A 27,093-nucleotide genomic window follows, 5' to 3' on the forward strand; every position below is an offset into this window, starting at 1 on the left:
AGTGCAACCTTGATCAAGTACTACACATGTAGCAATTTTAATTCATTTTTTTAAAAAATTGAATCTGTAAAATATCATCTTTTTGATAAATATCTTATTTATCTATTACTATTTATTCATCATTACTATTTAGTGATTATTCATTTATCATTACCCTGCCTTTGGCCCGGAGTCAGCTGGGAAAGGCTCCAGCAACCTCATTGACTCTAATGAGGATGAAGTGTTTCAGTAAATGAATGAATGAATGAATAAATGAATAAAATAATGAATTTAAATTATTAAATATTGATAAGATTTATCATGACTATACATTGATTTAATATGTTTGCTTGTTTGTTGTTGCATCTATAGACTCAGAAAGTGGTGCAACTAAGCGCTAAACGTCTCCAGAACCGTGGAAATCCTCCTGGACTTCAGACAGAACAAGCCCGCTCCGCTCTGATGACCTCACTTGGACTACTTATTTATTTCTCATTAATTGTTTTGTATTATTTATGTCATCTCATTTCCTGAACCGCTTTATCCTCATTAGTGTCGCAGGGTGTGCTGCAGCCTATTCCAGCTGTTTCCTGGCCAGAAGCAGGGAACACCCTGGATCGGTGGCCAGCCGATCGCAGGGCAAAAGGAGACAGACAACCATGCACACTCTCACTCATACCTAGGGGCAATTTAGAGTGTCCAAGAGAGAATCGAGCTGACTTGCCTTCGTCCAGGTTCATTCTGGCGTTACACGCATCTTTTTCCTGTTTATTAGCTTCAAGGACCCTAGTTACAATGGACATTTCAGTTCTCAAGGTGGGGTGGGAAAACAGGCGTGAGAAGTCGATAGTCAAGGACCCGATTTACAATAGAAGAGTAGTTCTCATCACAGGTCTTCTCCATAGTCCAGCTGTCCAAGAGGATTGTTTGGTCTAACTAAGGGGCAAAGGGTTCTTCATTGCGAGCAAATATATAATAATGTAAGATTAATAAGCTAAGTAAAGCAAAGCGTTCTTCATTGGAAGTAAATATATAATAATGTAAGACTAATAACCCTAACACTACTCCACAAAGGGCGTTTCCGCAATAAAAATAACATAGATAAGTAAAATAAAAATATAAAGAGTCACATCCTGGCATGGTAAATTCTAAAATATTTGTGTATGTGAGAAATACTAATAGGACTGACCCACATTGGCTGAGACTAATAAAAAAATGTTGATTTAAAGTACCACAACTTGAAAAAGTGGACATGTAGGAATTTTAATTCCATTTTCTAGTAATGTAACCTGTGAAATTGCGTAATTCTGAATAGGTGAGTAGTTAGTAAGGTCTATTACTAGGAATGAACAACATTGGCTGGAAGTTATTTTTTAAATATAACTATCACAAAATGCTATCGAATAGAACAGAGTCCTCCTGTTCAGGGGGGATTCACATAATGCATTCGTGGATTGAAGTTTGTTTTTTAATATTCGGTCGACTTTATTTCATTTTAAAATGACAATGTACAAGCTATATGCTGCTCTTTATTTGACCGTTGAGTCTCCTGGGCCATGGCGCCTAGGGCCTCTCGGCAGCCGGACTGAATCTCGAAGGGATATGTCCCCGTTTGCCTCGTTTCCGCGCTTGCGTCGTTCATTGCCTTGCGAGTTGTGTCCACAGCAGGTGAGACAGTTTCTCCCTGAAGTGGCTGCTAGCCAGTAGAAGGGCACACCTAGACAAACAATGATTTGCACACACGGATACCTATGGACAATCTGGAGTGTTTAATTAGACTAGACAGCCGTTATACCTTGTGAATGCTCTATATTGGTCGCCAAAGAGGGGCGACTTTGATGATTGCTTTTGGAGACTGCATGCTGGATGAGTCTGTCAAGTGAGGTCTTGGAACTTTTAAATAGCTATGTTTGAGGCGTTCTCTCGGCTTACGGCCATACTACCCTGAATACGCCTGATCTTGTCCGATCTCGGAAGCTAAGCAGGGTCGGGCCTGGTTAGTACTTGGATGGGTGACCCCCTGGGAATACCAGGTGCTGTAAGCTTTTTTATTTTTTTCTGGGGGTCGGTGTAAATGAAAGAGAGAAAGCGCACACATTCAATCGTTTAATAATCGACTGATAGGTCTGAAAAACAACCTAGGGAGCAGGTTTGAGAAAGAGTGAGAGCAATTTAAAGGATATACGTTTATTACCAGACTGAAGAAATGGGGAGAGCTCAAACAGCGTGAACCGCTCACAGTCTGTTGTCCTTGCAGCTCTCTCTGAATGGCCAGTGAGTGAGTCTTATACGTGCAGGCAAAACTGACCGTTGTCAGCCGGACTTTGGACGGATACCTTTTAGTCATTTGCAGGGCAAAAAGTAACTGATCAGTGTCTGACACTGACATGTCAACTCAATCACAAGACTAAGATTGATTGATCAGTCAGACTGTTGAGTGTTTATGCTGACATGTCAGCCATTCACAGTTTGTATGAGGACGATGCTTTTATGCTCACCAAAGCTGATATAATCTTACTATTCCCACCTCTTGTGAGTATAAATACATTGGAACCTCGTTCGTTAGCGACGCTACTTTTGAACCAAATTCTTCACAAATGACTTCGAACTGGAGTTTAGACCGACCAGGAGTGGGCGAAAGACCCTCGTTTATTTGAGGGATGATTCCTCCTTTGACCTCCCGCTCGGGAGGATCGCCTCATGGCCTGGTGTGTCAGAGTAGGAAAGACATATTTATCATTGTCAGACAGTAGCACAACACCAGGTTCTGATTGGGACATGGATTGTGGCATGTGTATACGAAATGGCACTAGCTGGGTTTCAACAATCATGGTGTGTTCGACTGTGGCATCAATGGTACGTTTGATCAAAGAAGCAGGGCAAACAACAGGTCCGGATAACAAGCACGTGAGCAATAACAGTTACGAACGGTACCAGGGCTTTCAAAAGAGTCTGTATCCATGAGCCCGAGAGGAACCAGGCAAGCCATCCTCGTTGTGGAACCGGCTCTCTTGTCATAGCGCTCCGTATGTTCTTCATAGTTTGTAGGGCATCATTGACTGAGTAGGATGCTTTGGCAGGGATGAAGGTGCAGCATGAGTCTCCTGGGCCATGGCGCCTAGGGCCTCTCGGCAGCCGGACTGATGCGTTGACGTGGGGCTGGAATCCCTAGTCAATGGCTGGCCTCCAGATGTTCCGGGTCTGGGGGGTGTTCTTTGCTGTTCTTACCCAGGGGAACAGAGCCATCAGGATTTTGGAGGAGACTGACCAGTGTTTGTGTTCGAGGGGGACATCCGAGCCCCACACTGGATCATGGTCGTGAGCTCCAACAATCGTTCATCAGCTTTGACGGCGGTGGCCAACTTGGTGAAGTTAGCGGTCAGGATCACGCGGTGAGGTCCGCCCCCACATGGAGAAGACCAGCACTTTCTTTCTATCACCTTGACGAGTACCGGGTCGCCTGGGGACAGGACCTCCTGTGTGGGAGACAGAGAAGATGTCGGCAGATCATTTGCATTTATTACAGACAGTTCTTTCTTGGAACATTTTGCATAACCACTGATTGAGGGCAGGATCTGTTTCTCCTTTCTCTTCTACCATCCGGATCTTTTTCCCACATAGGTAGGTGGAAGGCTCTGCCCTCCACTGCCTCAAATGGTGTGCATCCCTGTGCTGTTGGAATGATTCTCATGTCTGTTTCTACCAGGCTCAGGCTTCCTAGCCGTGGTTTTCCCGTGTCTTCCGTGGTATTTCTGAGTCTTGAGTTTGACCGCTCCATTGGTTCCTTCAACGAGTCCAGCACTTTGGGGGCGGCATGCGCAACGATTTTTCAGGTTGACTCCAAGATGCCGTCCCAGAGTTTGGACCACGTGGCTCACGGAGCGATCACCATTATCACTCCAAATGACTGGTTGGTATTCCATGGCTTGGAATGATCCTTTTGCATATGGCTTTTGCGACTGCCAAGGCGTCGGCTTTCTTGGATGGGCACATCTCGACCCACTTGGTAAGTGTGTCGATGATCACAAGACAGTACTTGCATGTGCCACTTTGGTTCGCTTCGATGAAATCCATGTTCAGAATCTCGAAGGGATATGTCCCCGTTTGCCTCGTTTCCGCGCTTGCGTCGTTCATTGCCTTGCGAGTTGTGTCCACAGCAGGTGAGACAGTTTCTCCCTGAAGTGGCTGCTAGCCAGTAGAAGGGCACACCTAGACAAACAATGATTTGCACACACGGATACCTATGGACAATCTGGAGTGTTTAATTAGACTAGACAGCCGTTATACCTTGTGAATGCTCTATATTGGTCGCCAAAGAGGGGCGACTTTGATGATTGCTTTTGGAGACTGCATGCTGGATGAGTCTGTCAAGTGAGGTCTTGGAACTTTTAAATAGCTATGTTTGAGACGTCCTCTCGGCTTACGGCCATACTACCCTGAATACGCCCGATCTCGTCCGATCTCGGAAGCTAAGCAGGGTCGGGCCTGGTTAGTACTTGGATGGGTGACTGCCTGGGAATACCAGGTGCTGTAAGTTTTTTTATTTTTTTCTGGGGGTCGGTGTAAATGAAAGAGAGAAAGCGCACACATTCAATCGTTTAATAGTCGACTGATAGGTCTGAAAAACAACCTAGGGAGCAGGTTTGAGAAAGAGTGAGAGCAATTTAAAGGATATACGTTTATTACCAGACTGCAGAAATGGGGAGAGCTCAAACAGCGTGAACCGCTCACAGTCTGTTGTCCTTGCAGCTCTCTCTGAATGGCCAGTGAGTGAGTCTTATACGTGCAGGCAAAACTGACCGTTGTCAGCCGGACTTTGGACGGATACCTTTTAGTCATTTGCAGGGCAAAAAGTAACTGATCAGTGTCTGACACTGACATGTCAACTCAATCACAAGACTAAGATTGATTGATCAGTCAGACTGTTGAGTGTTTATGCTGACATGTCAGCCATTCACAGTTTGTATGAGGACGATGCTTTTATGCTCACCAAAGCTGATATAATCTTACTATTCCCACCTCTTGTGAGTATAAATACATTGGAACCTCGTTCGTTAGCGACGCTACTTTTGAACCAAATTCTTCACAAATGACTTCGAACTGGAGTTTAGACCGACCAGGAGTGGGCGAAAGACCCTCGTTTATTTGAGGGATGATTCCTCCTTTGACCTCCCGCTCGGGAGGATCGCCTCATGGCCTGGTGTGTCAGAGTAGGAAAGACATATTTATCATTGTCAGACAGTAGCACAACACCAGGTTCTGATTGGGACATGGATTGTGGCATGTGTATACGAAATGGCACTAGCTGGGTTTCAACAATCATGGTGTGTTCGACTGTGGCATCAATGGTACGTTTGATCAAAGAAGCAGGGCAAACAACAGGTCCGGATAACAAGCACGTGAGCAATAACAGTTACGAACGGTACCAGGGCTTTCAAAAGAGTCTGTATCCATGAGCCCGAGAGGAACCAGGCAAGCCATCCTCGTTGTGGAACCGGCTCTCTTGTCATAGCGCTCCGTATGTTCTTCATAGTTTGTAGGGCATCATTGACTGAGTAGGATGCTTTGGCAGGGATGAAGGTGCAGCATGAGTCTCCTGGGCCATGGCGCCTAGGGCCTCTCGGCAGCCGGACTGATGCGTTGACGTGGGGCTGGAATCCCTAGTCAATGGCTGGCCTCCAGATGTTCCGGGTCTGGGGGGTGTTCTTTGCTGTTCTTACCCAGGGGAACAGAGCCATCAGGATTTTGGAGGAGACTGACCAGTGTTTGTGTTCGAGGGGGACATCCGAGCCCCACACTGGATCATGGTCGTGAGCTCCAACAATCGTTCATCAGCTTTGACGGCGGTGGCCAACTTGGTGAAGTTAGCGGTCAGGATCACGCGGTGAGGTCCGCCCCCACATGGAGAAGACCAGCACTTTCTTTCTATCACCTTGACGAGTACCGGGTCGCCTGGGGACAGGACCTCCTGTGTGGGAGACAGAGAAGATGTCGGCAGATCATTTGCATTTATTACAGACAGTTCTTTCTTGGAACATTTTGCATAACCACTGATTGAGGGCAGGATCTGTTTCTCCTTTCTCTTCTACCATCCGGATCTTTTTCCCACATAGGTAGGTGGAAGGCTCTGCCCTCCACTGCCTCAAATGGTGTGCATCCCTGTGCTGTTGGAATGATTCTCATGTCTGTTTCTACCAGGCTCAGGCTTCCTAGCCGTGGTTTTCCCGTGTCTTCCGTGGGATTTCTGAGTCTTGAGTTTGACCGCTCCATTGGTTCCTTCAACGAGTCCAGCACTTTGGGGGCGGCATGCGCAACGATTTTTCAGGTTGACTCCAAGATGCCGTCCCAGAGTTTGGACCACGTGGCTCACGGAGCGATCACCATTATCACTCCAAATGACTGGTTGGTATTCCATGGCTTGGAATGATCCTTTTGCATATGGCTTTTGCGACTGCCAAGGCGTCGGCTTTCTTGGATGGGCACATCTCGACCCACTTGGTAAGTGTGTCGATGATCACAAGACAGTACTTGCATGTGCCACTTTGGTTCGCTTCGATGAAATCCATGTTCAGAATCTCGAAGGGATATGTCCCCGTTTGCCTCGTTTCCGCGCTTGCGTCGTTCATTGCCTTGCGAGTTGTGTCCACAGCAGGTGAGACAGTTTCTCCCTGAAGTGGCTGCTAGCCAGTAGAAGGGCACACCTAGACAAACAATGATTTGCACACACGGATACCTATGGACAATCTGGAGTGTTTAATTAGACTAGACAGCCGTTATACCTTGTGAATGCTCTATATTGGTCGCCAAAGAGGGGCGACTTTGATGATTGCTTTTGGAGACTGCATGCTGGATGAGTCTGTCAAGTGAGGTCTTGGAACTTTTAAATAGCTATGTTTGAGACGTCCTCTCGGCTTACGGCCATACTACCCTGAATACGCCCGATCTCGTCCGATCTCGGAAGCTAAGCAGGGTCGGGCCTGGTTAGTACTTGGATGGGAGACTGCCTGGGAATACCAGGTGCTGTAAGTTTTTTTATTTTTTTCTGGGGGTCGGTGTAAATGAAAGAGAGAAAGCGCACACATTCAATCGTTTAATAGTCGACTGATAGGTCTGAAAAACAACCTAGGGAGCAGGTTTGAGAAAGAGTGAGAGCAATTTAAAGGATATACGTTTATTACCAGACTGCAGAAATGGGGAGAGCTCAAACAGCGTGAACCGCTCACAGTCTGTTGTCCTTGCAGCTCTCTCTGAATGGCCAGTGAGTGAGTCTTATACGTGCAGGCAAAACTGACCGTTGTCAGCCGGACTTTGGACGGATACCTTTTAGTCATTTGCAGGGCAAAAAGTAACTGATCAGTGTCTGACACTGACATGTCAACTCAATCACAAGACTAAGATTGATTGATCAGTCAGACTGTTGAGTGTTTATGCTGACATGTCAGCCATTCACAGTTTGTATGAGGACGATGCTTTTATGCTCACCAAAGCTGATATAATCTTACTATTCCCACCTCTTGTGAGTATAAATACATTGGAACCTCGTTCGTTAGCGACGCTACTTTTGAACCAAATTCTTCACAAATGACTTCGAACTGGAGTTTAGACCGACCAGGAGTGGGCGAAAGACCCTCGTTTATTTGAGGGATGATTCCTCCTTTGACCTCCCGCTCGGGAGGATCGCCTCATGGCCTGGTGTGTCAGAGTAGGAAAGACATATTTATCATTGTCAGACAGTAGCACAACACCAGGTTCTGATTGGGACATGGATTGTGGCATGTGTATACGAAATGGCACTAGCTGGGTTTCAACAATCATGGTGTGTTCGACTGTGGCATCAATGGTACGTTTGATCAAAGAAGCAGGGCAAACAACAGGTCCGGATAACAAGCACGTGAGCAATAACAGTTACGAACGGTACCAGGGCTTTCAAAAGAGTCTGTATCCATGAGCCCGAGAGGAACCAGGCAAGCCATCCTCGTTGTGGAACCGGCTCTCTTGTCATAGCGCTCCGTATGTTCTTCATAGTTTGTAGGGCATCATTGACTGAGTAGGATGCTTTGGCAGGGATGAAGGTGCAGCATGAGTCTCCTGGGCCATGGCGCCTAGGGCCTCTCGGCAGCCGGACTGATGCGTTGACGTGGGGCTGGAATCCCTAGTCAATGGCTGGCCTCCAGATGTTCCGGGTCTGGGGGGTGTTCTTTGCTGTTCTTACCCAGGGGAACAGAGCCATCAGGATTTTGGAGGAGACTGACCAGTGTTTGTGTTCGAGGGGGACATCCGAGCCCCACACTGGATCATGGTCGTGAGCTCCAACAATCGTTCATCAGCTTTGACGGCGGTGGCCAACTTGGTGAAGTTAGCGGTCAGGATCACGCGGTGAGGTCCGCCCCCACATGGAGAAGACCAGCACTTTCTTTCTATCACCTTGACGAGTACCGGGTCGCCTGGGGACAGGACCTCCTGTGTGGGAGACAGAGAAGATGTCGGCAGATCATTTGCATTTATTACAGACAGTTCTTTCTTGGAACATTTTGCATAACCACTGATTGAGGGCAGGATCTGTTTCTCCTTTCTCTTCTACCATCCGGATCTTTTTCCCACATAGGTAGGTGGAAGGCTCTGCCCTCCACTGCCTCAAATGGTGTGCATCCCTGTGCTGTTGGAATGATTCTCATGTCTGTTTCTACCAGGCTCAGGCTTCCTAGCCGTGGTTTTCCCGTGTCTTCCGTGGGATTTCTGAGTCTTGAGTTTGACCGCTCCATTGGTTCCTTCAACGAGTCCAGCACTTTGGGGGCGGCATGCGCAACGATTTTTCAGGTTGACTCCAAGATGCCGTCCCAGAGTTTGGACCACGTGGCTCACGGAGCGATCACCATTATCACTCCAAATGACTGGTTGGTATTCCATGGCTTGGAATGATCCTTTTGCATATGGCTTTTGCGACTGCCAAGGCGTCGGCTTTCTTGGATGGGCACATCTCGACCCACTTGGTAAGTGTGTCGATGATCACAAGACAGTACTTGCATGTGCCACTTTGGTTCGCTTCGGTGAAATCCATGTTCAGAATCTCGAAGGGATATGTCCCCGTTTGCCTCGTTTCCGCGCTTGCGTCGTTCATTGCCTTGCGAGTTGTGTCCACAGCAGGTGAGACAGTTTCTCCCTGAAGTGGCTGCTAGCCAGTAGAAGGGCACACCTAGACAAACAATGATTTGCACACACGGATACCTATGGACAATCTGGAGTGTTTAATTAGACTAGACAGCCGTTATACCTTGTGAATGCTCTATATTGGTCGCCAAAGAGGGGCGACTTTGATGATTGCTTTTGGAGACTGCATGCTGGATGAGTCTGTCAAGTGAGGTCTTGGAACTTTTAAATAGCTATGTTTGAGACGTCCTCTCGGCTTACGGCCATACTACCCTGAATACGCCCGATCTCGTCCGATCTCGGAAGCTAAGCAGGGTCGGGCCTGGTTAGTACTTGGATGGGAGACCGCCTGGGAATACCAGGTGCTGTAAGTTTTTTTATTTTTTTCTGGGGGTCGGTGTAAATGAAAGAGAGAAAGCGCACACATTCAATCGTTTAATAGTCGACTGATAGGTCTGAAAAACAACCTAGGGAGCAGGTTTGAGAAAGAGTGAGAGCAATTTAAAGGATATACGTTTATTACCAGACTGCAGAAATGGGGAGAGCTCAAACAGCGTGAACCGCTCACAGTCTGTTGTCCTTGCAGCTCTCTCTGAATGGCCAGTGAGTGAGTCTTATACGTGCAGGCAAAACTGACCGTTGTCAGCCGGACTTTGGACGGATACCTTTTAGTCATTTGCAGGGCAAAAAGTAACTGATCAGTGTCTGACACTGACATGTCAACTCAATCACAAGACTAAGATTGATTGATCAGTCAGACTGTTGAGTGTTTATGCTGACATGTCAGCCATTCACAGTTTGTATGAGGACGATGCTTTTATGCTCACCAAAGCTGATATAATCTTACTATTCCCACCTCTTGTGAGTATAAATACATTGGAACCTCGTTCGTTAGCGACGCTACTTTTGAACCAAATTCTTCACAAATGACTTCGAACTGGAGTTTAGACCGACCAGGAGTGGGCGAAAGACCCTCGTTTATTTGAGGGATGATTCCTCCTTTGACCTCCCGCTCGGGAGGATCGCCTCATGGCCTGGTGTGTCAGAGTAGGAAAGACATATTTATCATTGTCAGACAGTAGCACAACACCAGGTTCTGATTGGGACATGGATTGTGGCATGTGTATACGAAATGGCACTAGCTGGGTTTCAACAATCATGGTGTGTTCGACTGTGGCATCAATGGTACGTTTGATCAAAGAAGCAGGGCAAACAACAGGTCCGGATAACAAGCACGTGAGCAATAACAGTTACGAACGGTACCAGGGCTTTCAAAAGAGTCTGTATCCATGAGCCCGAGAGGAACCAGGCAAGCCATCCTCGTTGTGGAACCGGCTCTCTTGTCATAGCGCTCCGTATGTTCTTCATAGTTTGTAGGGCATCATTGACTGAGTAGGATGCTTTGGCAGGGATGAAGGTGCAGCATGAGTCTCCTGGGCCATGGCGCCTAGGGCCTCTCGGCAGCCGGACTGATGCGTTGACGTGGGGCTGGAATCCCTAGTCAATGGCTGGCCTCCAGATGTTCCGGGTCTGGGGGGTGTTCTTTGCTGTTCTTACCCAGGGGAACAGAGCCATCAGGATTTTGGAGGAGACTGACCAGTGTTTGTGTTCGAGGGGGACATCCGAGCCCCACACTGGATCATGGTCGTGAGCTCCAACAATCGTTCATCAGCTTTGACGGCGGTGGCCAACTTGGTGAAGTTAGCGGTCAGGATCACGCGGTGAGGTCCGCCCCCACATGGAGAAGACCAGCACTTTCTTTCTATCACCTTGACGAGTACCGGGTCGCCTGGGGACAGGACCTCCTGTGTGGGAGACAGAGAAGATGTCGGCAGATCATTTGCATTTATTACAGACAGTTCTTTCTTGGAACATTTTGCATAACCACTGATTGAGGGCAGGATCTGTTTCTCCTTTCTCTTCTACCATCCGGATCTTTTTCCCACATAGGTAGGTGGAAGGCTCTGCCCTCCACTGCCTCAAATGGTGTGCATCCCTGTGCTGTTGGAATGATTCTCATGTCTGTTTCTACCAGGCTCAGGCTTCCTAGCCGTGGTTTTCCCGTGTCTTCCGTGGGATTTCTGAGTCTTGAGTTTGACCGCTCCATTGGTTCCTTCAACGAGTCCAGCACTTTGGGGGCGGCATGCGCAACGATCTTTCAGGTTGACTCCAAGATGCCGTCCCAGAGTTTGGACCACGTGGCTCACGGAGCGATCACCATTATCACTCCAAATGACTGGTTGGTATTCCATGGCTTGGAATGATCCTTTTGCATATGGCTTTTGCGACTGCCAAGGCGTCGGCTTTCTTGGATGGGCACATCTCGACCCACTTGGTAAGTGTGTCGATGATCACAAGACAGTACTTGCATGTGCCACTTTGGTTCGCTTCGATGAAATCCATGTTCAGAATCTCGAAGGGATATGTCCCCGTTTGCCTCGTTTCCGCGCTTGCGTCGTTCATTGCCTTGCGAGTTGTGTCCACAGCAGGTGAGACAGTTTCTCCCTGAAGTGGCTGCTAGCCAGTAGAAGGGCACACCTAGACAAACAATGATTTGCACACACGGATACCTATGGACAATCTGGAGTGTTTAATTAGACTAGACAGCCGTTATACCTTGTGAATGCTCTATATTGGTCGCCAAAGAGGGGCGACTTTGATGATTGCTTTTGGAGACTGCATGCTGGATGAGTCTGTCAAGTGAGGTCTTGGAACTTTTAAATAGCTATGTTTGAGACGTTCTCTCGGCTTACGGCCATACTACCCTGAATACGCCCGATCTCGTCCGATCTCGGAAGCTAAGCAGGGTCGGGCCTGGTTAGTACTTGGATGGGAGACCGCCTGGGAATACCAGGTGCTGTAAGCTTTTTTATTTTTTTCTGGGGGTCGGTGTAAATGAAAGAGAGAAAGCGCACACATTCAATCGTTTAATAGTCGACTGATAGGTCTGAAAAACAACCTAGGGAGCAGGTTTGAGAAAGAGTGAGAGCAATTTAAAGGATATACATTTATTACCAGACTGCAGAAATGGGGAGAGCTCAAACAGCGTGAACCGCTCACAGTCTGTTGTCCTTGCAGCTCTCTCTGAATGGCCAGTGAGTGAGTCTTATACGTGCAGGCAAAACTGACCGTTGTCAGCCGGACTTTGGACGGATACCTTTTAGTCATTTGCAGGGCAAAAAGTAACTGATCAGTGTCTGACACTGACATGTCAACTCAATCACAAGACTAAGATTGATTGATCAGTCAGACTGTTGAGTGTTTATGCTGACATGTCAGCCATTCACAGTTTGTATGAGGACGATGCTTTTATGCTCACCAAAGCTGATATAATCTTACTATTCCCACCTCTTGTGAGTATAAATACATTGGAACCTCGTTCGTTAGCGACGCTACTTTTGAACCAAATTCTTCACAAATGACTTCGAACTGGAGTTTAGACCGACCAGGAGTGGGCGAAAGACCCTCGTTTATTTGAGGGATGATTCCTCCTTTGACCTCCCGCTCGGGAGGATCGCCTCATGGCCTGGTGTGTCAGAGTAGGAAAGACATATTTATCATTGTCAGACAGTAGCACAACACCAGGTTCTGATTGGGACATGGATTGTGGCATGTGTATACGAAATGGCACTAGCTGGGTTTCAACAATCATGGTGTGTTCGACTGTGGCATCAATGGTACGTTTGATCAAAGAAGCAGGGCAAACAACAGGTCCGGATAACAAGCACGTGAGCAATAACAGTTACGAACGGTACCAGGGCTTTCAAAAGAGTCTGTATCCATGAGCCCGAGAGGAACCAGGCAAGCCATCCTCGTTGTGGAACCGGCTCTCTTGTCATAGCGCTCCGTATGTTCTTCATAGTTTGTAGGGCATCATTGACTGAGTAGGATGCTTTGGCAGGGATGAAGGTGCAGCATGAGTCTCCTGGGCCATGGCGCCTAGGGCCTCTCGGCAGCCGGACTGATGCGTTGACGTGGGGCTGGAATCCCTAGTCAATGGCTGGCCTCCAGATGTTCCGGGTCTGGGGGGTGTTCTTTGCTGTTCTTACCCAGGGGAACAGAGCCATCAGGATTTTGGAGGAGACTGACCAGTGTTTGTGTTCGAGGGGGACATCCGAGCCCCACACTGGATCATGGTCGTGAGCTCCAACAATCGTTCATCAGCTTTGACGGCGGTGGCCAACTTGGTGAAGTTAGCGGTCAGGATCACGCGGTGAGGTCCGCCCCCACATGGAGAAGACCAGCACTTTCTTTCTATCACCTTGACGAGTACCGGGTCGCCTGGGGACAGGACCTCCTGTGTGGGAGACAGAGAAGATGTCGGCAGATCATTTGCATTTATTACAGACAGTTCTTTCTTGGAACATTTTGCATAACCACTGATTGAGGGCAGGATCTGTTTCTCCTTTCTCTTCTACCATCCGGATCTTTTTCCCACATAGGTAGGTGGAAGGCTCTGCCCTCCACTGCCTCAAATGGTGTGCATCCCTGTGCTGTTGGAATGATTCTCATGTCTGTTTCTACCAGGCTCAGGCTTCCTAGCCGTGGTTTTCCCGTGTCTTCCGTGGGATTTCTGAGTCTTGAGTTTGACCGCTCCATTGGTTCCTTCAACGAGTCCAGCACTTTGGGGGCGGCATGCGCAACGATCTTTCAGGTTGACTCCAAGATGCCGTCCCAGAGTTTGGACCACGTGGCTCACGGAGCGATCACCATTATCACTCCAAATGACTGGTTGGTATTCCATGGCTTGGAATGATCCTTTTGCATATGGCTTTTGCGACTGCCAAGGCGTCGGCTTTCTTGGATGGGCACATCTCGACCCACTTGGTAAGTGTGTCGATGATCACAAGACAGTACTTGCATGTGCCACTTTGGTTCGCTTCGATGAAATCCATGTTCAGAATCTCGAAGGGATATGTCCCCGTTTGCCTCGTTTCCGCGCTTGCGTCGTTCATTGCCTTGCGAGTTGTGTCCACAGCAGGTGAGACAGTTTCTCCCTGAAGTGGCTGCTAGCCAGTAGAAGGGCACACCTAGACAAACAATGATTTGCACACACGGATACCTATGGACAATCTGGAGTGTTTAATTAGACTAGACAGCCGTTATACCTTGTGAATGCTCTATATTGGTCGCCAAAGAGGGGCGACTTTGATGATTGCTTTTGGAGACTGCATGCTGGATGAGTCTGTCAAGTGAGGTCTTGGAACTTTTAAATAGCTATGTTTGAGACGTCCTCTCGGCTTACGGCCATACTACCCTGAATACGCCCGATCTCGTCCGATCTCGGAAGCTAAGCAGGGTCGGGCCTGGTTAGTACTTGGATGGGAGACCGCCTGGGAATACCAGGTGCTGTAAGCTTTTTTATTTTTTTCTGGGGGTCGGTGTAAATGAAAGAGAGAAAGCGCACACATTCAATCGTTTAATAGTCGACTGATAGGTCTGAAAAACAACCTAGGGAGCAGGTTTGAGAAAGAGTGAGAGCAATTTAAAGGATATACATTTATTACCAGACTGCAGAAATGGGGAGAGCTCAAACAGCGTGAACCGCTCACAGTCTGTTGTCCTTGCAGCTCTCTCTGAATGGCCAGTGAGTGAGTCTTATACGTGCAGGCAAAACTGACCGTTGTCAGCCGGACTTTGGACGGATACCTTTTAGTCATTTGCAGGGCAAAAAGTAACTGATCAGTGTCTGACACTGACATGTCAACTCAATCACAAGACTAAGATTGATTGATCAGTCAGACTGTTGAGTGTTTATGCTGACATGTCAGCCATTCACAGTTTGTATGAGGACGATGCTTTTATGCTCACCAAAGCTGATATAATCTTACTATTCCCACCTCTTGTGAGTATAAATACATTGGAACCTCGTTCGTTAGCGACGCTACTTTTGAACCAAATTCTTCACAAATGACTTCGAACTGGAGTTTAGACCGACCAGGAGTGGGCGAAAGACCCTCGTTTATTTGAGGGATGATTCCTCCTTTGACCTCCCGCTCGGGAGGATCGCCTCATGGCCTGGTGTGTCAGAGTAGGAAAGACATATTTATCATTGTCAGACAGTAGCACAACACCAGGTTCTGATTGGGACATGGATTGTGGCATGTGTATACGAAATGGCACTAGCTGGGTTTCAACAATCATGGTGTGTTCGACTGTGGCATCAATGGTACGTTTGATCAAAGAAGCAGGGCAAACAACAGGTCCGGATAACAAGCACGTGAGCAATAACAGTTACGAACGGTACCAGGGCTTTCAAAAGAGTCTGTATCCATGAGCCCGAGAGGAACCAGGCAAGCCATCCTCGTTGTGGAACCGGCTCTCTTGTCATAGCGCTCCGTATGTTCTTCATAGTTTGTAGGGCATCATTGACTGAGTAGGATGCTTTGGCAGGGATGAAGGTGCAGCATGAGTCTCCTGGGCCATGGCGCCTAGGGCCTCTCGGCAGCCGGACTGATGCGTTGACGTGGGGCTGGAATCCCTAGTCAATGGCTGGCCTCCAGATGTTCCGGGTCTGGGGGGTGTTCTTTGCTGTTCTTACCCAGGGGAACAGAGCCATCAGGATTTTGGAGGAGACTGACCAGTGTTTGTGTTCGAGGGGGACATCCGAGCCCCACACTGGATCATGGTCGTGAGCTCCAACAATCGTTCATCAGCTTTGACGGCGGTGGCCAACTTGGTGAAGTTAGCGGTCAGGATCACGCGGTGAGGTCCGCCCCCACATGGAGAAGACCAGCACTTTCTTTCTATCACCTTGACGAGTACCGGGTCGCCTGGGGACAGGACCTCCTGTGTGGGAGACAGAGAAGATGTCGGCAGATCATTTGCATTTATTACAGACAGTTCTTTCTTGGAACATTTTGCATAACCACTGATTGAGGGCAGGATCTGTTTCTCCTTTCTCTTCTACCATCCGGATCTTTTTCCCACATAGGTAGGTGGAAGGCTCTGCCCTCCACTGCCTCAAATGGTGTGCATCCCTGTGCTGTTGGAATGATTCTCATGTCTGTTTCTACCAGGCTCAGGCTTCCTAGCCGTGGTTTTCCCGTGTCTTCCGTGGGATTTCTGAGTCTTGAGTTTGACCGCTCCATTGGTTCCTTCAACGAGTCCAGCACTTTGGGGGCGGCATGCGCAACGATCTTTCAGGTTGACTCCAAGATGCCGTCCCAGAGTTTGGACCACGTGGCTCACGGAGCGATCACCATTATCACTCCAAATGACTGGTTGGTATTCCATGGCTTGGAATGATCCTTTTGCATATGGCTTTTGCGACTGCCAAGGCGTCGGCTTTCTTGGATGGGCACATCTCGACCCACTTGGTAAGTGTGTCGATGATCACAAGACAGTACTTGCATGTGCCACTTTGGTTCGCTTCGGTGAAATCCATGTTCAGAATCTCGAAGGGATATGTCCCCGTTTGCCTCGTTTCCGCGCTTGCGTCGTTCATTGCCTTGCGAGTTGTGTCCACAGCAGGTGAGACAGTTTCTCCCTGAAGTGGCTGCTAGCCAGTAGAAGGGCACACCTAGACAAACAATGATTTGCACACACGGATACCTATGGACAATCTGGAGTGTTTAATTAGACTAGACAGCCGTTATACCTTGTGAATGCTCTATATTGGTCGCCAAAGAGGGGCGACTTTGATGATTGCTTTTGGAGACTGCATGCTGGATGAGTCTGTCAAGTGAGGTCTTGGAACTTTTAAATAGCTATGTTTGAGACGTCCTCTCGGCTTACGGCCATACTACCCTGAATACGCCCGATCTCGTCCGATCTCGGAAGCTAAGCAGGGTCGGGCCTGGTTAGTACTTGGATGGGAGACCGCCTGGGAATACCAGGTGCTGTAAGCTTTTTTATTTTTTTCTGGGGGTCGGTGTAAATGAAAGAGAGAAAGCGCACACATTCAATCGTTTAATAGTCGACTGATAGGTCTGAAAAACAACCTAGGGAGCAGGTTTGAGAAAGAGTGAGAGCAATTTAAAGGATATACGTTTATTACCAGACTGCAGAAATGGGGAGAGCTCAAACAGCGTGAACCGCTCACAGTCTGTTGTCCTTGCAGCTCTCTCTGAATGGCCAGTGAGTGAGTCTTATACGTGCAGGCAAAACTGACCGTTGTCAGCCGGACTTTGGACGGATACCTTTTAGTCATTTGCAGGGCAAAAAGTAACTGATCAGTGTCTGACACTGACATGTCAACTCAATCACAAGACTAAGATTGATTGATCAGTCAGACTGTTGAGTGTTTATGCTGACATGTCAGCCATTCACAGTTTGTATGAGGACGATGCTTTTATGCTCACCAAAGCTGATATAATCTTACTATTCCCACCTCTTGTGAGTATAAATACATTGGAACCTCGTTCGTTAGCGACGCTACTTTTGAACCAAATTCTTCACAAATGACTTCGAACTGGAGTTTAGACCGACCAGGAGTGGGCGAAAGACCCTCGTTTATTTGAGGGATGATTCCTCCTTTGACCTCCCGCTCGGGAGGATCGCCTCATGGCCTGGTGTGTCAGAGTAGGAAAGACATATTTATCATTGTCAGACAGTAGCACAACACCAGGTTCTGATTGGGACATGGATTGTGGCATGTGTATACGAAATGGCACTAGCTGGGTTTCAACAATCATGGTGTGTTCGACTGTGGCATCAATGGTACGTTTGATCAAAGAAGCAGGGCAAACAACAGGTCCGGATAACAAGCACGTGAGCAATAACAGTTACGAACGGTACCAGGGCTTTCAAAAGAGTCTGTATCCATGAGCCCGAGAGGAACCAGGCAAGCCATCCTCGTTGTGGAACCGGCTCTCTTGTCATAGCGCTCCGTATGTTCTTCATAGTTTGTAGGGCATCATTGACTGAGTAGGATGCTTTGGCAGGGATGAAGGTGCAGCATGAGTCTCCTGGGCCATGGCGCCTAGGGCCTCTCGGCAGCCGGACTGATGCGTTGACGTGGGGCTGGAATCCCTAGTCAATGGCTGGCCTCCAGATGTTCCGGGTCTGGGGGGTGTTCTTTGCTGTTCTTACCCAGGGGAACAGAGCCATCAGGATTTTGGAGGAGACTGACCAGTGTTTGTGTTCGAGGGGGACATCCGAGCCCCACACTGGATCATGGTCGTGAGCTCCAACAATCGTTCATCAGCTTTGACGGCGGTGGCCAACTTGGTGAAGTTAGCGGTCAGGATCACGCGGTGAGGTCCGCCCCCACATGGAGAAGACCAGCACTTTCTTTCTATCACCTTGACGAGTACCGGGTCGCCTGGGGACAGGACCTCCTGTGTGGGAGACAGAGAAGATGTCGGCAGATCATTTGCATTTATTACAGACAGTTCTTTCTTGGAACATTTTGCATAACCACTGATTGAGGGCAGGATCTGTTTCTCCTTTCTCTTCTACCATCCGGATCTTTTTCCCACATAGGTAGGTGGAAGGCTCTGCCCTCCACTGCCTCAAATGGTGTGCATCCCTGTGCTGTTGGAATGATTCTCATGTCTGTTTCTACCAGGCTCAGGCTTCCTAGCCGTGGTTTTCCCGTGTCTTCCGTGGGATTTCTGAGTCTTGAGTTTGACCGCTCCATTGGTTCCTTCAACGAGTCCAGCACTTTGGGGGCGGCATGCGCAACGATCTTTCAGGTTGACTCCAAGATGCCGTCCCAGAGTTTGGACCACGTGGCTCACGGAGCGATCACCATTATCACTCCAAATGACTGGTTGGTATTCCATGGCTTGGAATGATCCTTTTGCATATGGCTTTTGCGACTGCCAAGGCGTCGGCTTTCTTGGATGGGCACATCTCGACCCACTTGGTAAGTGTGTCGATGATCACAAGACAGTACTTGCATGTGCCACTTTGGTTCGCTTCGATGAAATCCATGTTCAGAATCTCGAAGGGATATGTCCCCGTTTGCCTCGTTTCCGCGCTTGCGTCGTTCATTGCCTTGCGAGTTGTGTCCACAGCAGGTGAGACAGTTTCTCCCTGAAGTGGCTGCTAGCCAGTAGAAGGGCACACCTAGACAAACAATGATTTGCACACACGGATACCTATGGACAATCTGGAGTGTTTAATTAGACTAGACAGCCGTTATACCTTGTGAATGCTCTATATTGGTCGCCAAAGAGGGGCGACTTTGATGATTGCTTTTGGAGACTGCATGCTGGATGAGTCTGTCAAGTGAGGTCTTGGAACTTTTAAATAGCTATGTTTGAGACATCCTCACGGCTTACGGCCATACTACCCTGAATACGCCCGATCTCGTCCGATCTCGGAAGCAAAGCAGGGTCGGGCCTGGTTAGTACTTGGATGGGAGACTGCCTGGGAATACCAGGTGCTGTAAGTTTTTTTATTTTTTTCTGGGGGTCGGTGTAAATGAAAGAGAGAAAGCGCACACATTCAATCGTTTAATAGTCGACTGATAGGTCTGAAAAACAACCTAGGGAGCAGGTTTGAGAAAGAGTGAGAGCAATTTAAAGGATATACGTTTATTACCAGACTGCAGAAATGGGGAGAGCTCAAACAGCGTGAACCGCTCACAGTCTGTTGTCCTTGCAGCTCTCTCTGAATGGCCAGTGAGTGAGTCTTATACGTGCAGGCAAAACTGACCGTTGTCAGCCGGACTTTGGACGGATACCTTTTAGTCATTTGCAGGGCAAAAAGTAACTGATCAGTGTCTGACACTGACATGTCAACTCAATCACAAGACTAAGATTGATTGATCAGTCAGACTGTTGAGTGTTTATGCTGACATGTCAGCCATTCACAGTTTGTATGAGGACGATGCTTTTATGCTCACCAAAGCTGATATAATCTTACTATTCCCACCTCTTGTGAGTATAAATACATTGGAACCTCGTTCGTTAGCGACGCTACTTTTGAACCAAATTCTTCACAAATGACTTCGAACTGGAGTTTAGACCGACCAGGAGTGGGCGAAAGACCCTCGTTTATTTGAGGGATGATTCCTCCTTTGACCTCCCGCTCGGGAGGATCGCCTCATGGCCTGGTGTGTCAGAGTAGGAAAGACATATTTATCATTGTCAGACAGTAGCACAACACCAGGTTCTGATTGGGACATGGATTGTGGCATGTGTATACGAAATGGCACTAGCTGGGTTTCAACAATCATGGTGTGTTCGACTGTGGCATCAATGGTACGTTTGATCAAAGAAGCAGGGCAAACAACAGGTCCGGATAACAAGCACGTGAGCAATAACAGTTACGAACGGTACCAGGGCTTTCAAAAGAGTCTGTATCCATGAGCCCGAGAGGAACCAGGCAAGCCATCCTCGTTGTGGAACCGGCTCTCTTGTCATAGCGCTCCGTATGTTCTTCATAGTTTGTAGGGCATCATTGACTGAGTAGGATGCTTTGGCAGGGATGAAGGTGCAGCATGAGTCTCCTGGGCCATGGCGCCTAGGGCCTCTCGGCAGCCGGACTGATGCGTTGACGTGGGGCTGGAATCCCTAGTCAATGGCTGGCCTCCAGATGTTCCGGGTCTGGGGGGTGTTCTTTGCTGTTCTTACCCAGGGGAACAGAGCCATCAGGATTTTGGAGGAGACTGACCAGTGTTTGTGTTCGAGGGGGACATCCGAGCCCCACACTGGATCATGGTCGTGAGCTCCAACAATCGTTCATCAGCTTTGACGGCGGTGGCCAACTTGGTGAAGTTAGCGGTCAGGATCACGCGGTGAGGTCCGCCCCCACATGGAGAAGACCAGCACTTTCTTTCTATCACCTTGACGAGTACCGGGTCGCCTGGGGACAGGACCTCCTGTGTGGGAGACAGAGAAGATGTCGGCAGATCATTTGCATTTATTACAGACAGTTCTTTCTTGGAACATTTTGCATAACCACTGATTGAGGGCAGGATCTGTTTCTCCTTTCTCTTCTACCATCCGGATCTTTTTCCCACATAGGTAGGTGGAAGGCTCTGCCCTCCACTGCCTCAAATGGTGTGCATCCCTGTGCTGTTGGAATGATTCTCATGTCTGTTTCTACCAGGCTCAGGCTTCCTAGCCGTGGTTTTCCCGTGTCTTCCGTGGGATTTCTGAGTCTTGAGTTTGACCGCTCCATTGGTTCCTTCAACGAGTCCAGCACTTTGGGGGCGGCATGCGCAACGATCTTTCAGGTTGACTCCAAGATGCCGTCCCAGAGTTTGGACCACGTGGCTCACGGAGCGATCACCATTATCACTCCAAATGACTGGTTGGTATTCCATGGCTTGGAATGATCCTTTTGCATATGGCTTTTGCGACTGCCAAGGCGTCGGCTTTCTTGGATGGGCACATCTCGACCCACTTGGTAAGTGTGTCGATGATCACAAGACAGTACTTGCATGTGCCACTTTGGTTCGCTTCGATGAAATCCATGTTCAGAATCTCGAAGGGATATGTCCCCGTTTGCCTCGTTTCCGCGCTTGCGTCGTTCATTGCCTTGCGAGTTGTGTCCACAGCAGGTGAGACAGTTTCTCCCTGAAGTGGCTGCTAGCCAGTAGAAGGGCACACCTAGACAAACAATGATTTGCACACACGGATACCTATGGACAATCTGGAGTGTTTAATTAGACTAGACAGCCGTTATACCTTGTGAATGCTCTATATTGGTCGCCAAAGAGGGGCGACTTTGATGATTGCTTTTGGAGACTGCATGCTGGATGAGTCTGTCAAGTGAGGTCTTGGAACTTTTAAATAGCTATGTTTGAGACGTTCTCTCGGCTTACGGCCATACTACCCTGAATACGCCCGATCTCGTCCGATCTCGGAAGCTAAGCAGGGTCGGGCCTGGTTAGTACTTGGATGGGAGACCGCCTGGGAATACCAGGTGCTGTAAGCTTTTTTATTTTTTTCTGGGGGTCGGTGTAAATGAAAGAGAGAAAGCGCACACATTCAATCGTTTAATAGTCGACTGATAGGTCTGAAAAACAACCTAGGGAGCAGGTTTGAGAAAGAGTGAGAGCAATTTAAAGGATATACATTTATTACCAGACTGCAGAAATGGGGAGAGCTCAAACAGCGTGAACCGCTCACAGTCTGTTGTCCTTGCAGCTCTCTCTGAATGGCCAGTGAGTGAGTCTTATACGTGCAGGCAAAACTGACCGTTGTCAGCCGGACTTTGGACGGATACCTTTTAGTCATTTGCAGGGCAAAAAGTAACTGATCAGTGTCTGACACTGACATGTCAACTCAATCACAAGACTAAGATTGATTGATCAGTCAGACTGTTGAGTGTTTATGCTGACATGTCAGCCATTCACAGTTTGTATGAGGACGATGCTTTTATGCTCACCAAAGCTGATATAATCTTACTATTCCCACCTCTTGTGAGTATAAATACATTGGAACCTCGTTCGTTAGCGACGCTACTTTTGAACCAAATTCTTCACAAATGACTTCGAACTGGAGTTTAGACCGACCAGGAGTGGGCGAAAGACCCTCGTTTATTTGAGGGATGATTCCTCCTTTGACCTCCCGCTCGGGAGGATCGCCTCATGGCCTGGTGTGTCAGAGTAGGAAAGACATATTTATCATTGTCAGACAGTAGCACAACACCAGGTTCTGATTGGGACATGGATTGTGGCATGTGTATACGAAATGGCACTAGCTGGGTTTCAACAATCATGGTGTGTTCGACTGTGGCATCAATGGTACGTTTGATCAAAGAAGCAGGGCAAACAACAGGTCCGGATAACAAGCACGTGAGCAATAACAGTTACGAACGGTACCAGGGCTTTCAAAAGAGTCTGTATCCATGAGCCCGAGAGGAACCAGGCAAGCCATCCTCGTTGTGGAACCGGCTCTCTTGTCATAGCGCTCCGTATGTTCTTCATAGTTTGTAGGGCATCATTGACTGAGTAGGATGCTTTGGCAGGGATGAAGGTGCAGCATGAGTCTCCTGGGCCATGGCGCCTAGGGCCTCTCGGCAGCCGGACTGATGCGTTGACGTGGGGCTGGAATCCCTAGTCAATGGCTGGCCTCCAGATGTTCCGGGTCTGGGGGGTGTTCTTTGCTGTTCTTACCCAGGGGAACAGAGCCATCAGGATTTTGGAGGAGACTGACCAGTGTTTGTGTTCGAGGGGGACATCCGAGCCCCACACTGGATCATGGTCGTGAGCTCCAACAATCGTTCATCAGCTTTGACGGCGGTGGCCAACTTGGTGAAGTTAGCGGTCAGGATCACGCGGTGAGGTCCGCCCCCACATGGAGAAGACCAGCACTTTCTTTCTATCACCTTGACGAGTACCGGGTCGCCTGGGGACAGGACCTCCTGTGTGGGAGACAGAGAAGATGTCGGCAGATCATTTGCATTTATTACAGACAGTTCTTTCTTGGAACATTTTGCATAACCACTGATTGAGGGCAGGATCTGTTTCTCCTTTCTCTTCTACCATCCGGATCTTTTTCCCACATAGGTAGGTGGAAGGCTCTGCCCTCCACTGCCTCAAATGGTGTGCATCCCTGTGCTGTTGGAATGATTCTCATGTCTGTTTCTACCAGGCTCAGGCTTCCTAGCCGTGGTTTTCCCGTGTCTTCCGTGGGATTTCTGAGTCTTGAGTTTGACCGCTCCATTGGTTCCTTCAACGAGTCCAGCACTTTGGGGGCGGCATGCGCAACGATCTTTCAGGTTGACTCCAAGATGCCGTCCCAGAGTTTGGACCACGTGGCTCACGGAGCGATCACCATTATCACTCCAAATGACTGGTTGGTATTCCATGGCTTGGAATGATCCTTTTGCATATGGCTTTTGCGACTGCCAAGGCGTCGGCTTTCTTGGATGGGCACATCTCGACCCACTTGGTAAGTGTGTCGATGATCACAAGACAGTACTTGCATGTGCCACTTTGGTTCGCTTCGATGAAATCCATGTTCAGAATCTCGAAGGGATATGTCCCCGTTTGCCTCGTTTCCGCGCTTGCGTCGTTCATTGCCTTGCGAGTTGTGTCCACAGCAGGTGAGACAGTTTCTCCCTGAAGTGGCTGCTAGCCAGTAGAAGGGCACACCTAGACAAACAATGATTTGCACACACGGATACCTATGGACAATCTGGAGTGTTTAATTAGACTAGACAGCCGTTATACCTTGTGAATGCTCTATATTGGTCGCCAAAGAGGGGCGACTTTGATGATTGCTTTTGGAGACTGCATGCTGGATGAGTCTGTCAAGTGAGGTCTTGGAACTTTTAAATAGCTATGTTTGAGACGTTCTCTCGGCTTACGGCCATACTACCCTGAATACGCCCGATCTCGTCCGATCTCGGAAGCTAAGCAGGGTCGGGCCTGGTTAGTACTTGGATGGGAGACCGCCTGGGAATACCAGGTGCTGTAAGCTTTTTTATTTTTTTCTGGGGGTCGGTGTAAATGAAAGAGAGAAAGCGCACACATTCAATCGTTTAATAGTCGACTGATAGGTCTGAAAAACAACCTAGGGAGCAGGTTTGAGAAAGAGTGAGAGCAATTTAAAGGATATACATTTATTACCAGACTGCAGAAATGGGGAGAGCTCAAACAGCGTGAACCGCTCACAGTCTGTTGTCCTTGCAGCTCTCTCTGAATGGCCAGTGAGTGAGTCTTATACGTGCAGGCAAAACTGACCGTTGTCAGCCGGACTTTGGACGGATACCTTTTAGTCATTTGCAGGGCAAAAAGTAACTGATCAGTGTCTGACACTGACATGTCAACTCAATCACAAGACTAAGATTGATTGATCAGTCAGACTGTTGAGTGTTTATGCTGACATGTCAGCCATTCACAGTTTGTATGAGGACGATGCTTTTATGCTCACCAAAGCTGATATAATCTTACTATTCCCACCTCTTGTGAGTATAAATACATTGGAACCTCGTTCGTTAGCGACGCTACTTTTGAACCAAATTCTTCACAAATGACTTCGAACTGGAGTTTAGACCGACCAGGAGTGGGCGAAAGACCCTCGTTTATTTGAGGGATGATTCCTCCTTTGACCTCCCGCTCGGGAGGATCGCCTCATGGCCTGGTGTGTCAGAGTAGGAAAGACATATTTATCATTGTCAGACAGTAGCACAACACCAGGTTCTGATTGGGACATGGATTGTGGCATGTGTATACGAAATGGCACTAGCTGGGTTTCAACAATCATGGTGTGTTCGACTGTGGCATCAATGGTACGTTTGATCAAAGAAGCAGGGCAAACAACAGGTCCGGATAACAAGCACGTGAGCAATAACAGTTACGAACGGTACCAGGGCTTTCAAAAGAATCTGTATCCATGAGCCCGAGAGGAACCAGGCAAGCCATCCTCGTTGTGGAACCGGCTCTCTTGTCATAGCGCTCCGTATGTTCTTCATAGTTTGTAGGGCATCATTGACTGAGTAGGATGCTTTGGCAGGGATGAAGGTGCAGCATGAGTCTCCTGGGCCATGGCGCCTAGGGCCTCTCGGCAGCCGGACTGATGCGTTGACGTGGGGCTGGAATCCCTAGTCAATGGCTGGCCTCCAGATGTTCCGGGTCTGGGGGGTGTTCTTTGCTGTTCTTACCCAGGGGAACAGAGCCATCAGGATTTTGGAGGAGACTGACCAGTGTTTGTGTTCGAGGGGGACATCCGAGCCCCACACTGGATCATGGTCGTGAGCTCCAACAATCGTTCATCAGCTTTGACGGCGGTGGCCAACTTGGTGAAGTTAGCGGTCAGGATCACGCGGTGAGGTCCGCCCCCACATGGAGAAGACCAGCACTTTCTTTCTATCACCTTGACGAGTACCGGGTCGCCTGGGGACAGGACCTCCTGTGTGGGAGACAGAGAAGATGTCGGCAGATCATTTGCATTTATTACAGACAGTTCTTTCTTGGAACATTTTGCATAACCACTGATTGAGGGCAGGATCTGTTTCTCCTTTCTCTTCTACCATCCGGATCTTTTTCCCACATAGGTAGGTGGAAGGCTCTGCCCTCCACTGCCTCAAATGGTGTGCATCCCTGTGCTGTTGGAATGATTCTCATGTCTGTTTCTACCAGGCTCAGGCTTCCTAGCCGTGGTTTTCCCGTGTCTTCCGTGGGATTTCTGAGTCTTGAGTTTGACCGCTCCATTGGTTCCTTCAACGAGTCCAGCACTTTGGGGGCGGCATGCGCAACGATCTTTCAGGTTGACTCCAAGATGCCGTCCCAGAGTTTGGACCACGTGGCTCACGGAGCGATCACCATTATCACTCCAAATGACTGGTTGGTATTCCATGGCTTGGAATGATCCTTTTGCATATGGCTTTTGCGACTGCCAAGGCGTCGGCTTTCTTGGATGGGCACATCTCGACCCACTTGGTAAGTGTGTCGATGATCACAAGACAGTACTTGCATGTGCCACTTTGGTTCGCTTCGGTGAAATCCATGTTCAGAATCTCGAAGGGATATGTCCCCGTTTGCCTCGTTTCCGCGCTTGCGTCGTTCATTGCCTTGCGAGTTGTGTCCACAGCAGGTGAGACAGTTTCTCCCTGAAGTGGCTGCTAGCCAGTAGAAGGGCACACCTAGACAAACAATGATTTGCACACACGGATACCTATGGACAATCTGGAGTGTTTAATTAGACTAGACAGCCGTTATACCTTGTGAATGCTCTATATTGGTCGCCAAAGAGGGGCGACTTTGATGATTGCTTTTGGAGACTGCATGCTGGATGAGTCTGTCAAGTGAGGTCTTGGAACTTTTAAATAGCTATGTTTGAGACGTTCTCTCGGCTTACGGCCATACTACCCTGAATACGCCCGATCTCGTCCGATCTCGGAAGCTAAGCAGGGTCGGGCCTGGTTAGTACTTGGATGGGAGACCGCCTGGGAATACCAGGTGCTGTAAGCTTTTTTATTTTTTTCTGGGGGTCGGTGTAAATGAAAGAGAGAAAGCGCACACATTCAATCGTTTAATAGTCGACTGATAGGTCTGAAAAACAACCTAGGGAGCAGGTTTGAGAAAGAGTGAGAGCAATTTAAAGGATATACATTTATTAC

General features: G+C 48.5%; 11 non-coding genes across 11 annotated transcripts; all 11 read left to right on the top strand.

Annotated features, from left to right (window-relative positions):
- The first annotated feature begins 1,905 nt into the window (after positions 1-1,905).
- On the top strand, positions 1,906-2,024 carry LOC144206908 (5S ribosomal RNA). The gene has a single exon (XR_013328471.1). It is a non-coding gene; the product is annotated as a 5S ribosomal RNA (ribosomal RNA).
- Positions 2,025-4,397: 2,373 nt separating this feature from the next.
- Positions 4,398-4,516, top strand: LOC144206970 (5S ribosomal RNA). Its single transcript, XR_013328529.1, has one exon. It is a non-coding gene; the product is annotated as a 5S ribosomal RNA (ribosomal RNA).
- A 2,373-nt stretch (positions 4,517-6,889) lies between these two features.
- Positions 6,890-7,008, top strand: LOC144206971 (5S ribosomal RNA). Its single transcript, XR_013328530.1, has one exon. It is a non-coding gene; the product is annotated as a 5S ribosomal RNA (ribosomal RNA).
- A 2,373-nt stretch (positions 7,009-9,381) lies between these two features.
- LOC144206965 (5S ribosomal RNA) lies at positions 9,382-9,500 on the top strand. The gene has a single exon (XR_013328524.1). It is a non-coding gene; the product is annotated as a 5S ribosomal RNA (ribosomal RNA).
- A 2,373-nt stretch (positions 9,501-11,873) lies between these two features.
- Positions 11,874-11,992, top strand: LOC144206967 (5S ribosomal RNA). The gene has a single exon (XR_013328526.1). It is a non-coding gene; the product is annotated as a 5S ribosomal RNA (ribosomal RNA).
- Positions 11,993-14,365: 2,373 nt separating this feature from the next.
- Positions 14,366-14,484, top strand: LOC144206913 (5S ribosomal RNA). Its single transcript, XR_013328476.1, has one exon. It is a non-coding gene; the product is annotated as a 5S ribosomal RNA (ribosomal RNA).
- A 2,373-nt stretch (positions 14,485-16,857) lies between these two features.
- LOC144206924 (5S ribosomal RNA) lies at positions 16,858-16,976 on the top strand. The gene has a single exon (XR_013328484.1). It is a non-coding gene; the product is annotated as a 5S ribosomal RNA (ribosomal RNA).
- Positions 16,977-19,349: 2,373 nt separating this feature from the next.
- LOC144206911 (5S ribosomal RNA) lies at positions 19,350-19,468 on the top strand. The gene has a single exon (XR_013328474.1). It is a non-coding gene; the product is annotated as a 5S ribosomal RNA (ribosomal RNA).
- Positions 19,469-21,841: 2,373 nt separating this feature from the next.
- Positions 21,842-21,960, top strand: LOC144206926 (5S ribosomal RNA). Its single transcript, XR_013328485.1, has one exon. It is a non-coding gene; the product is annotated as a 5S ribosomal RNA (ribosomal RNA).
- Positions 21,961-24,333: 2,373 nt separating this feature from the next.
- LOC144206927 (5S ribosomal RNA) lies at positions 24,334-24,452 on the top strand. The gene has a single exon (XR_013328486.1). It is a non-coding gene; the product is annotated as a 5S ribosomal RNA (ribosomal RNA).
- A 2,373-nt stretch (positions 24,453-26,825) lies between these two features.
- On the top strand, positions 26,826-26,944 carry LOC144206928 (5S ribosomal RNA). Its single transcript, XR_013328487.1, has one exon. It is a non-coding gene; the product is annotated as a 5S ribosomal RNA (ribosomal RNA).
- The last annotated feature ends 149 nt before the right edge of the window (positions 26,945-27,093 follow it).

Source organism: Stigmatopora nigra, chromosome 13 (assembly GCF_051989575.1).
Source record: "Stigmatopora nigra isolate UIUO_SnigA chromosome 13, RoL_Snig_1.1, whole genome shotgun sequence".
In the NCBI taxonomy this organism is placed as follows: Eukaryota; Metazoa; Chordata; class Actinopteri; order Syngnathiformes; family Syngnathidae; genus Stigmatopora; species Stigmatopora nigra.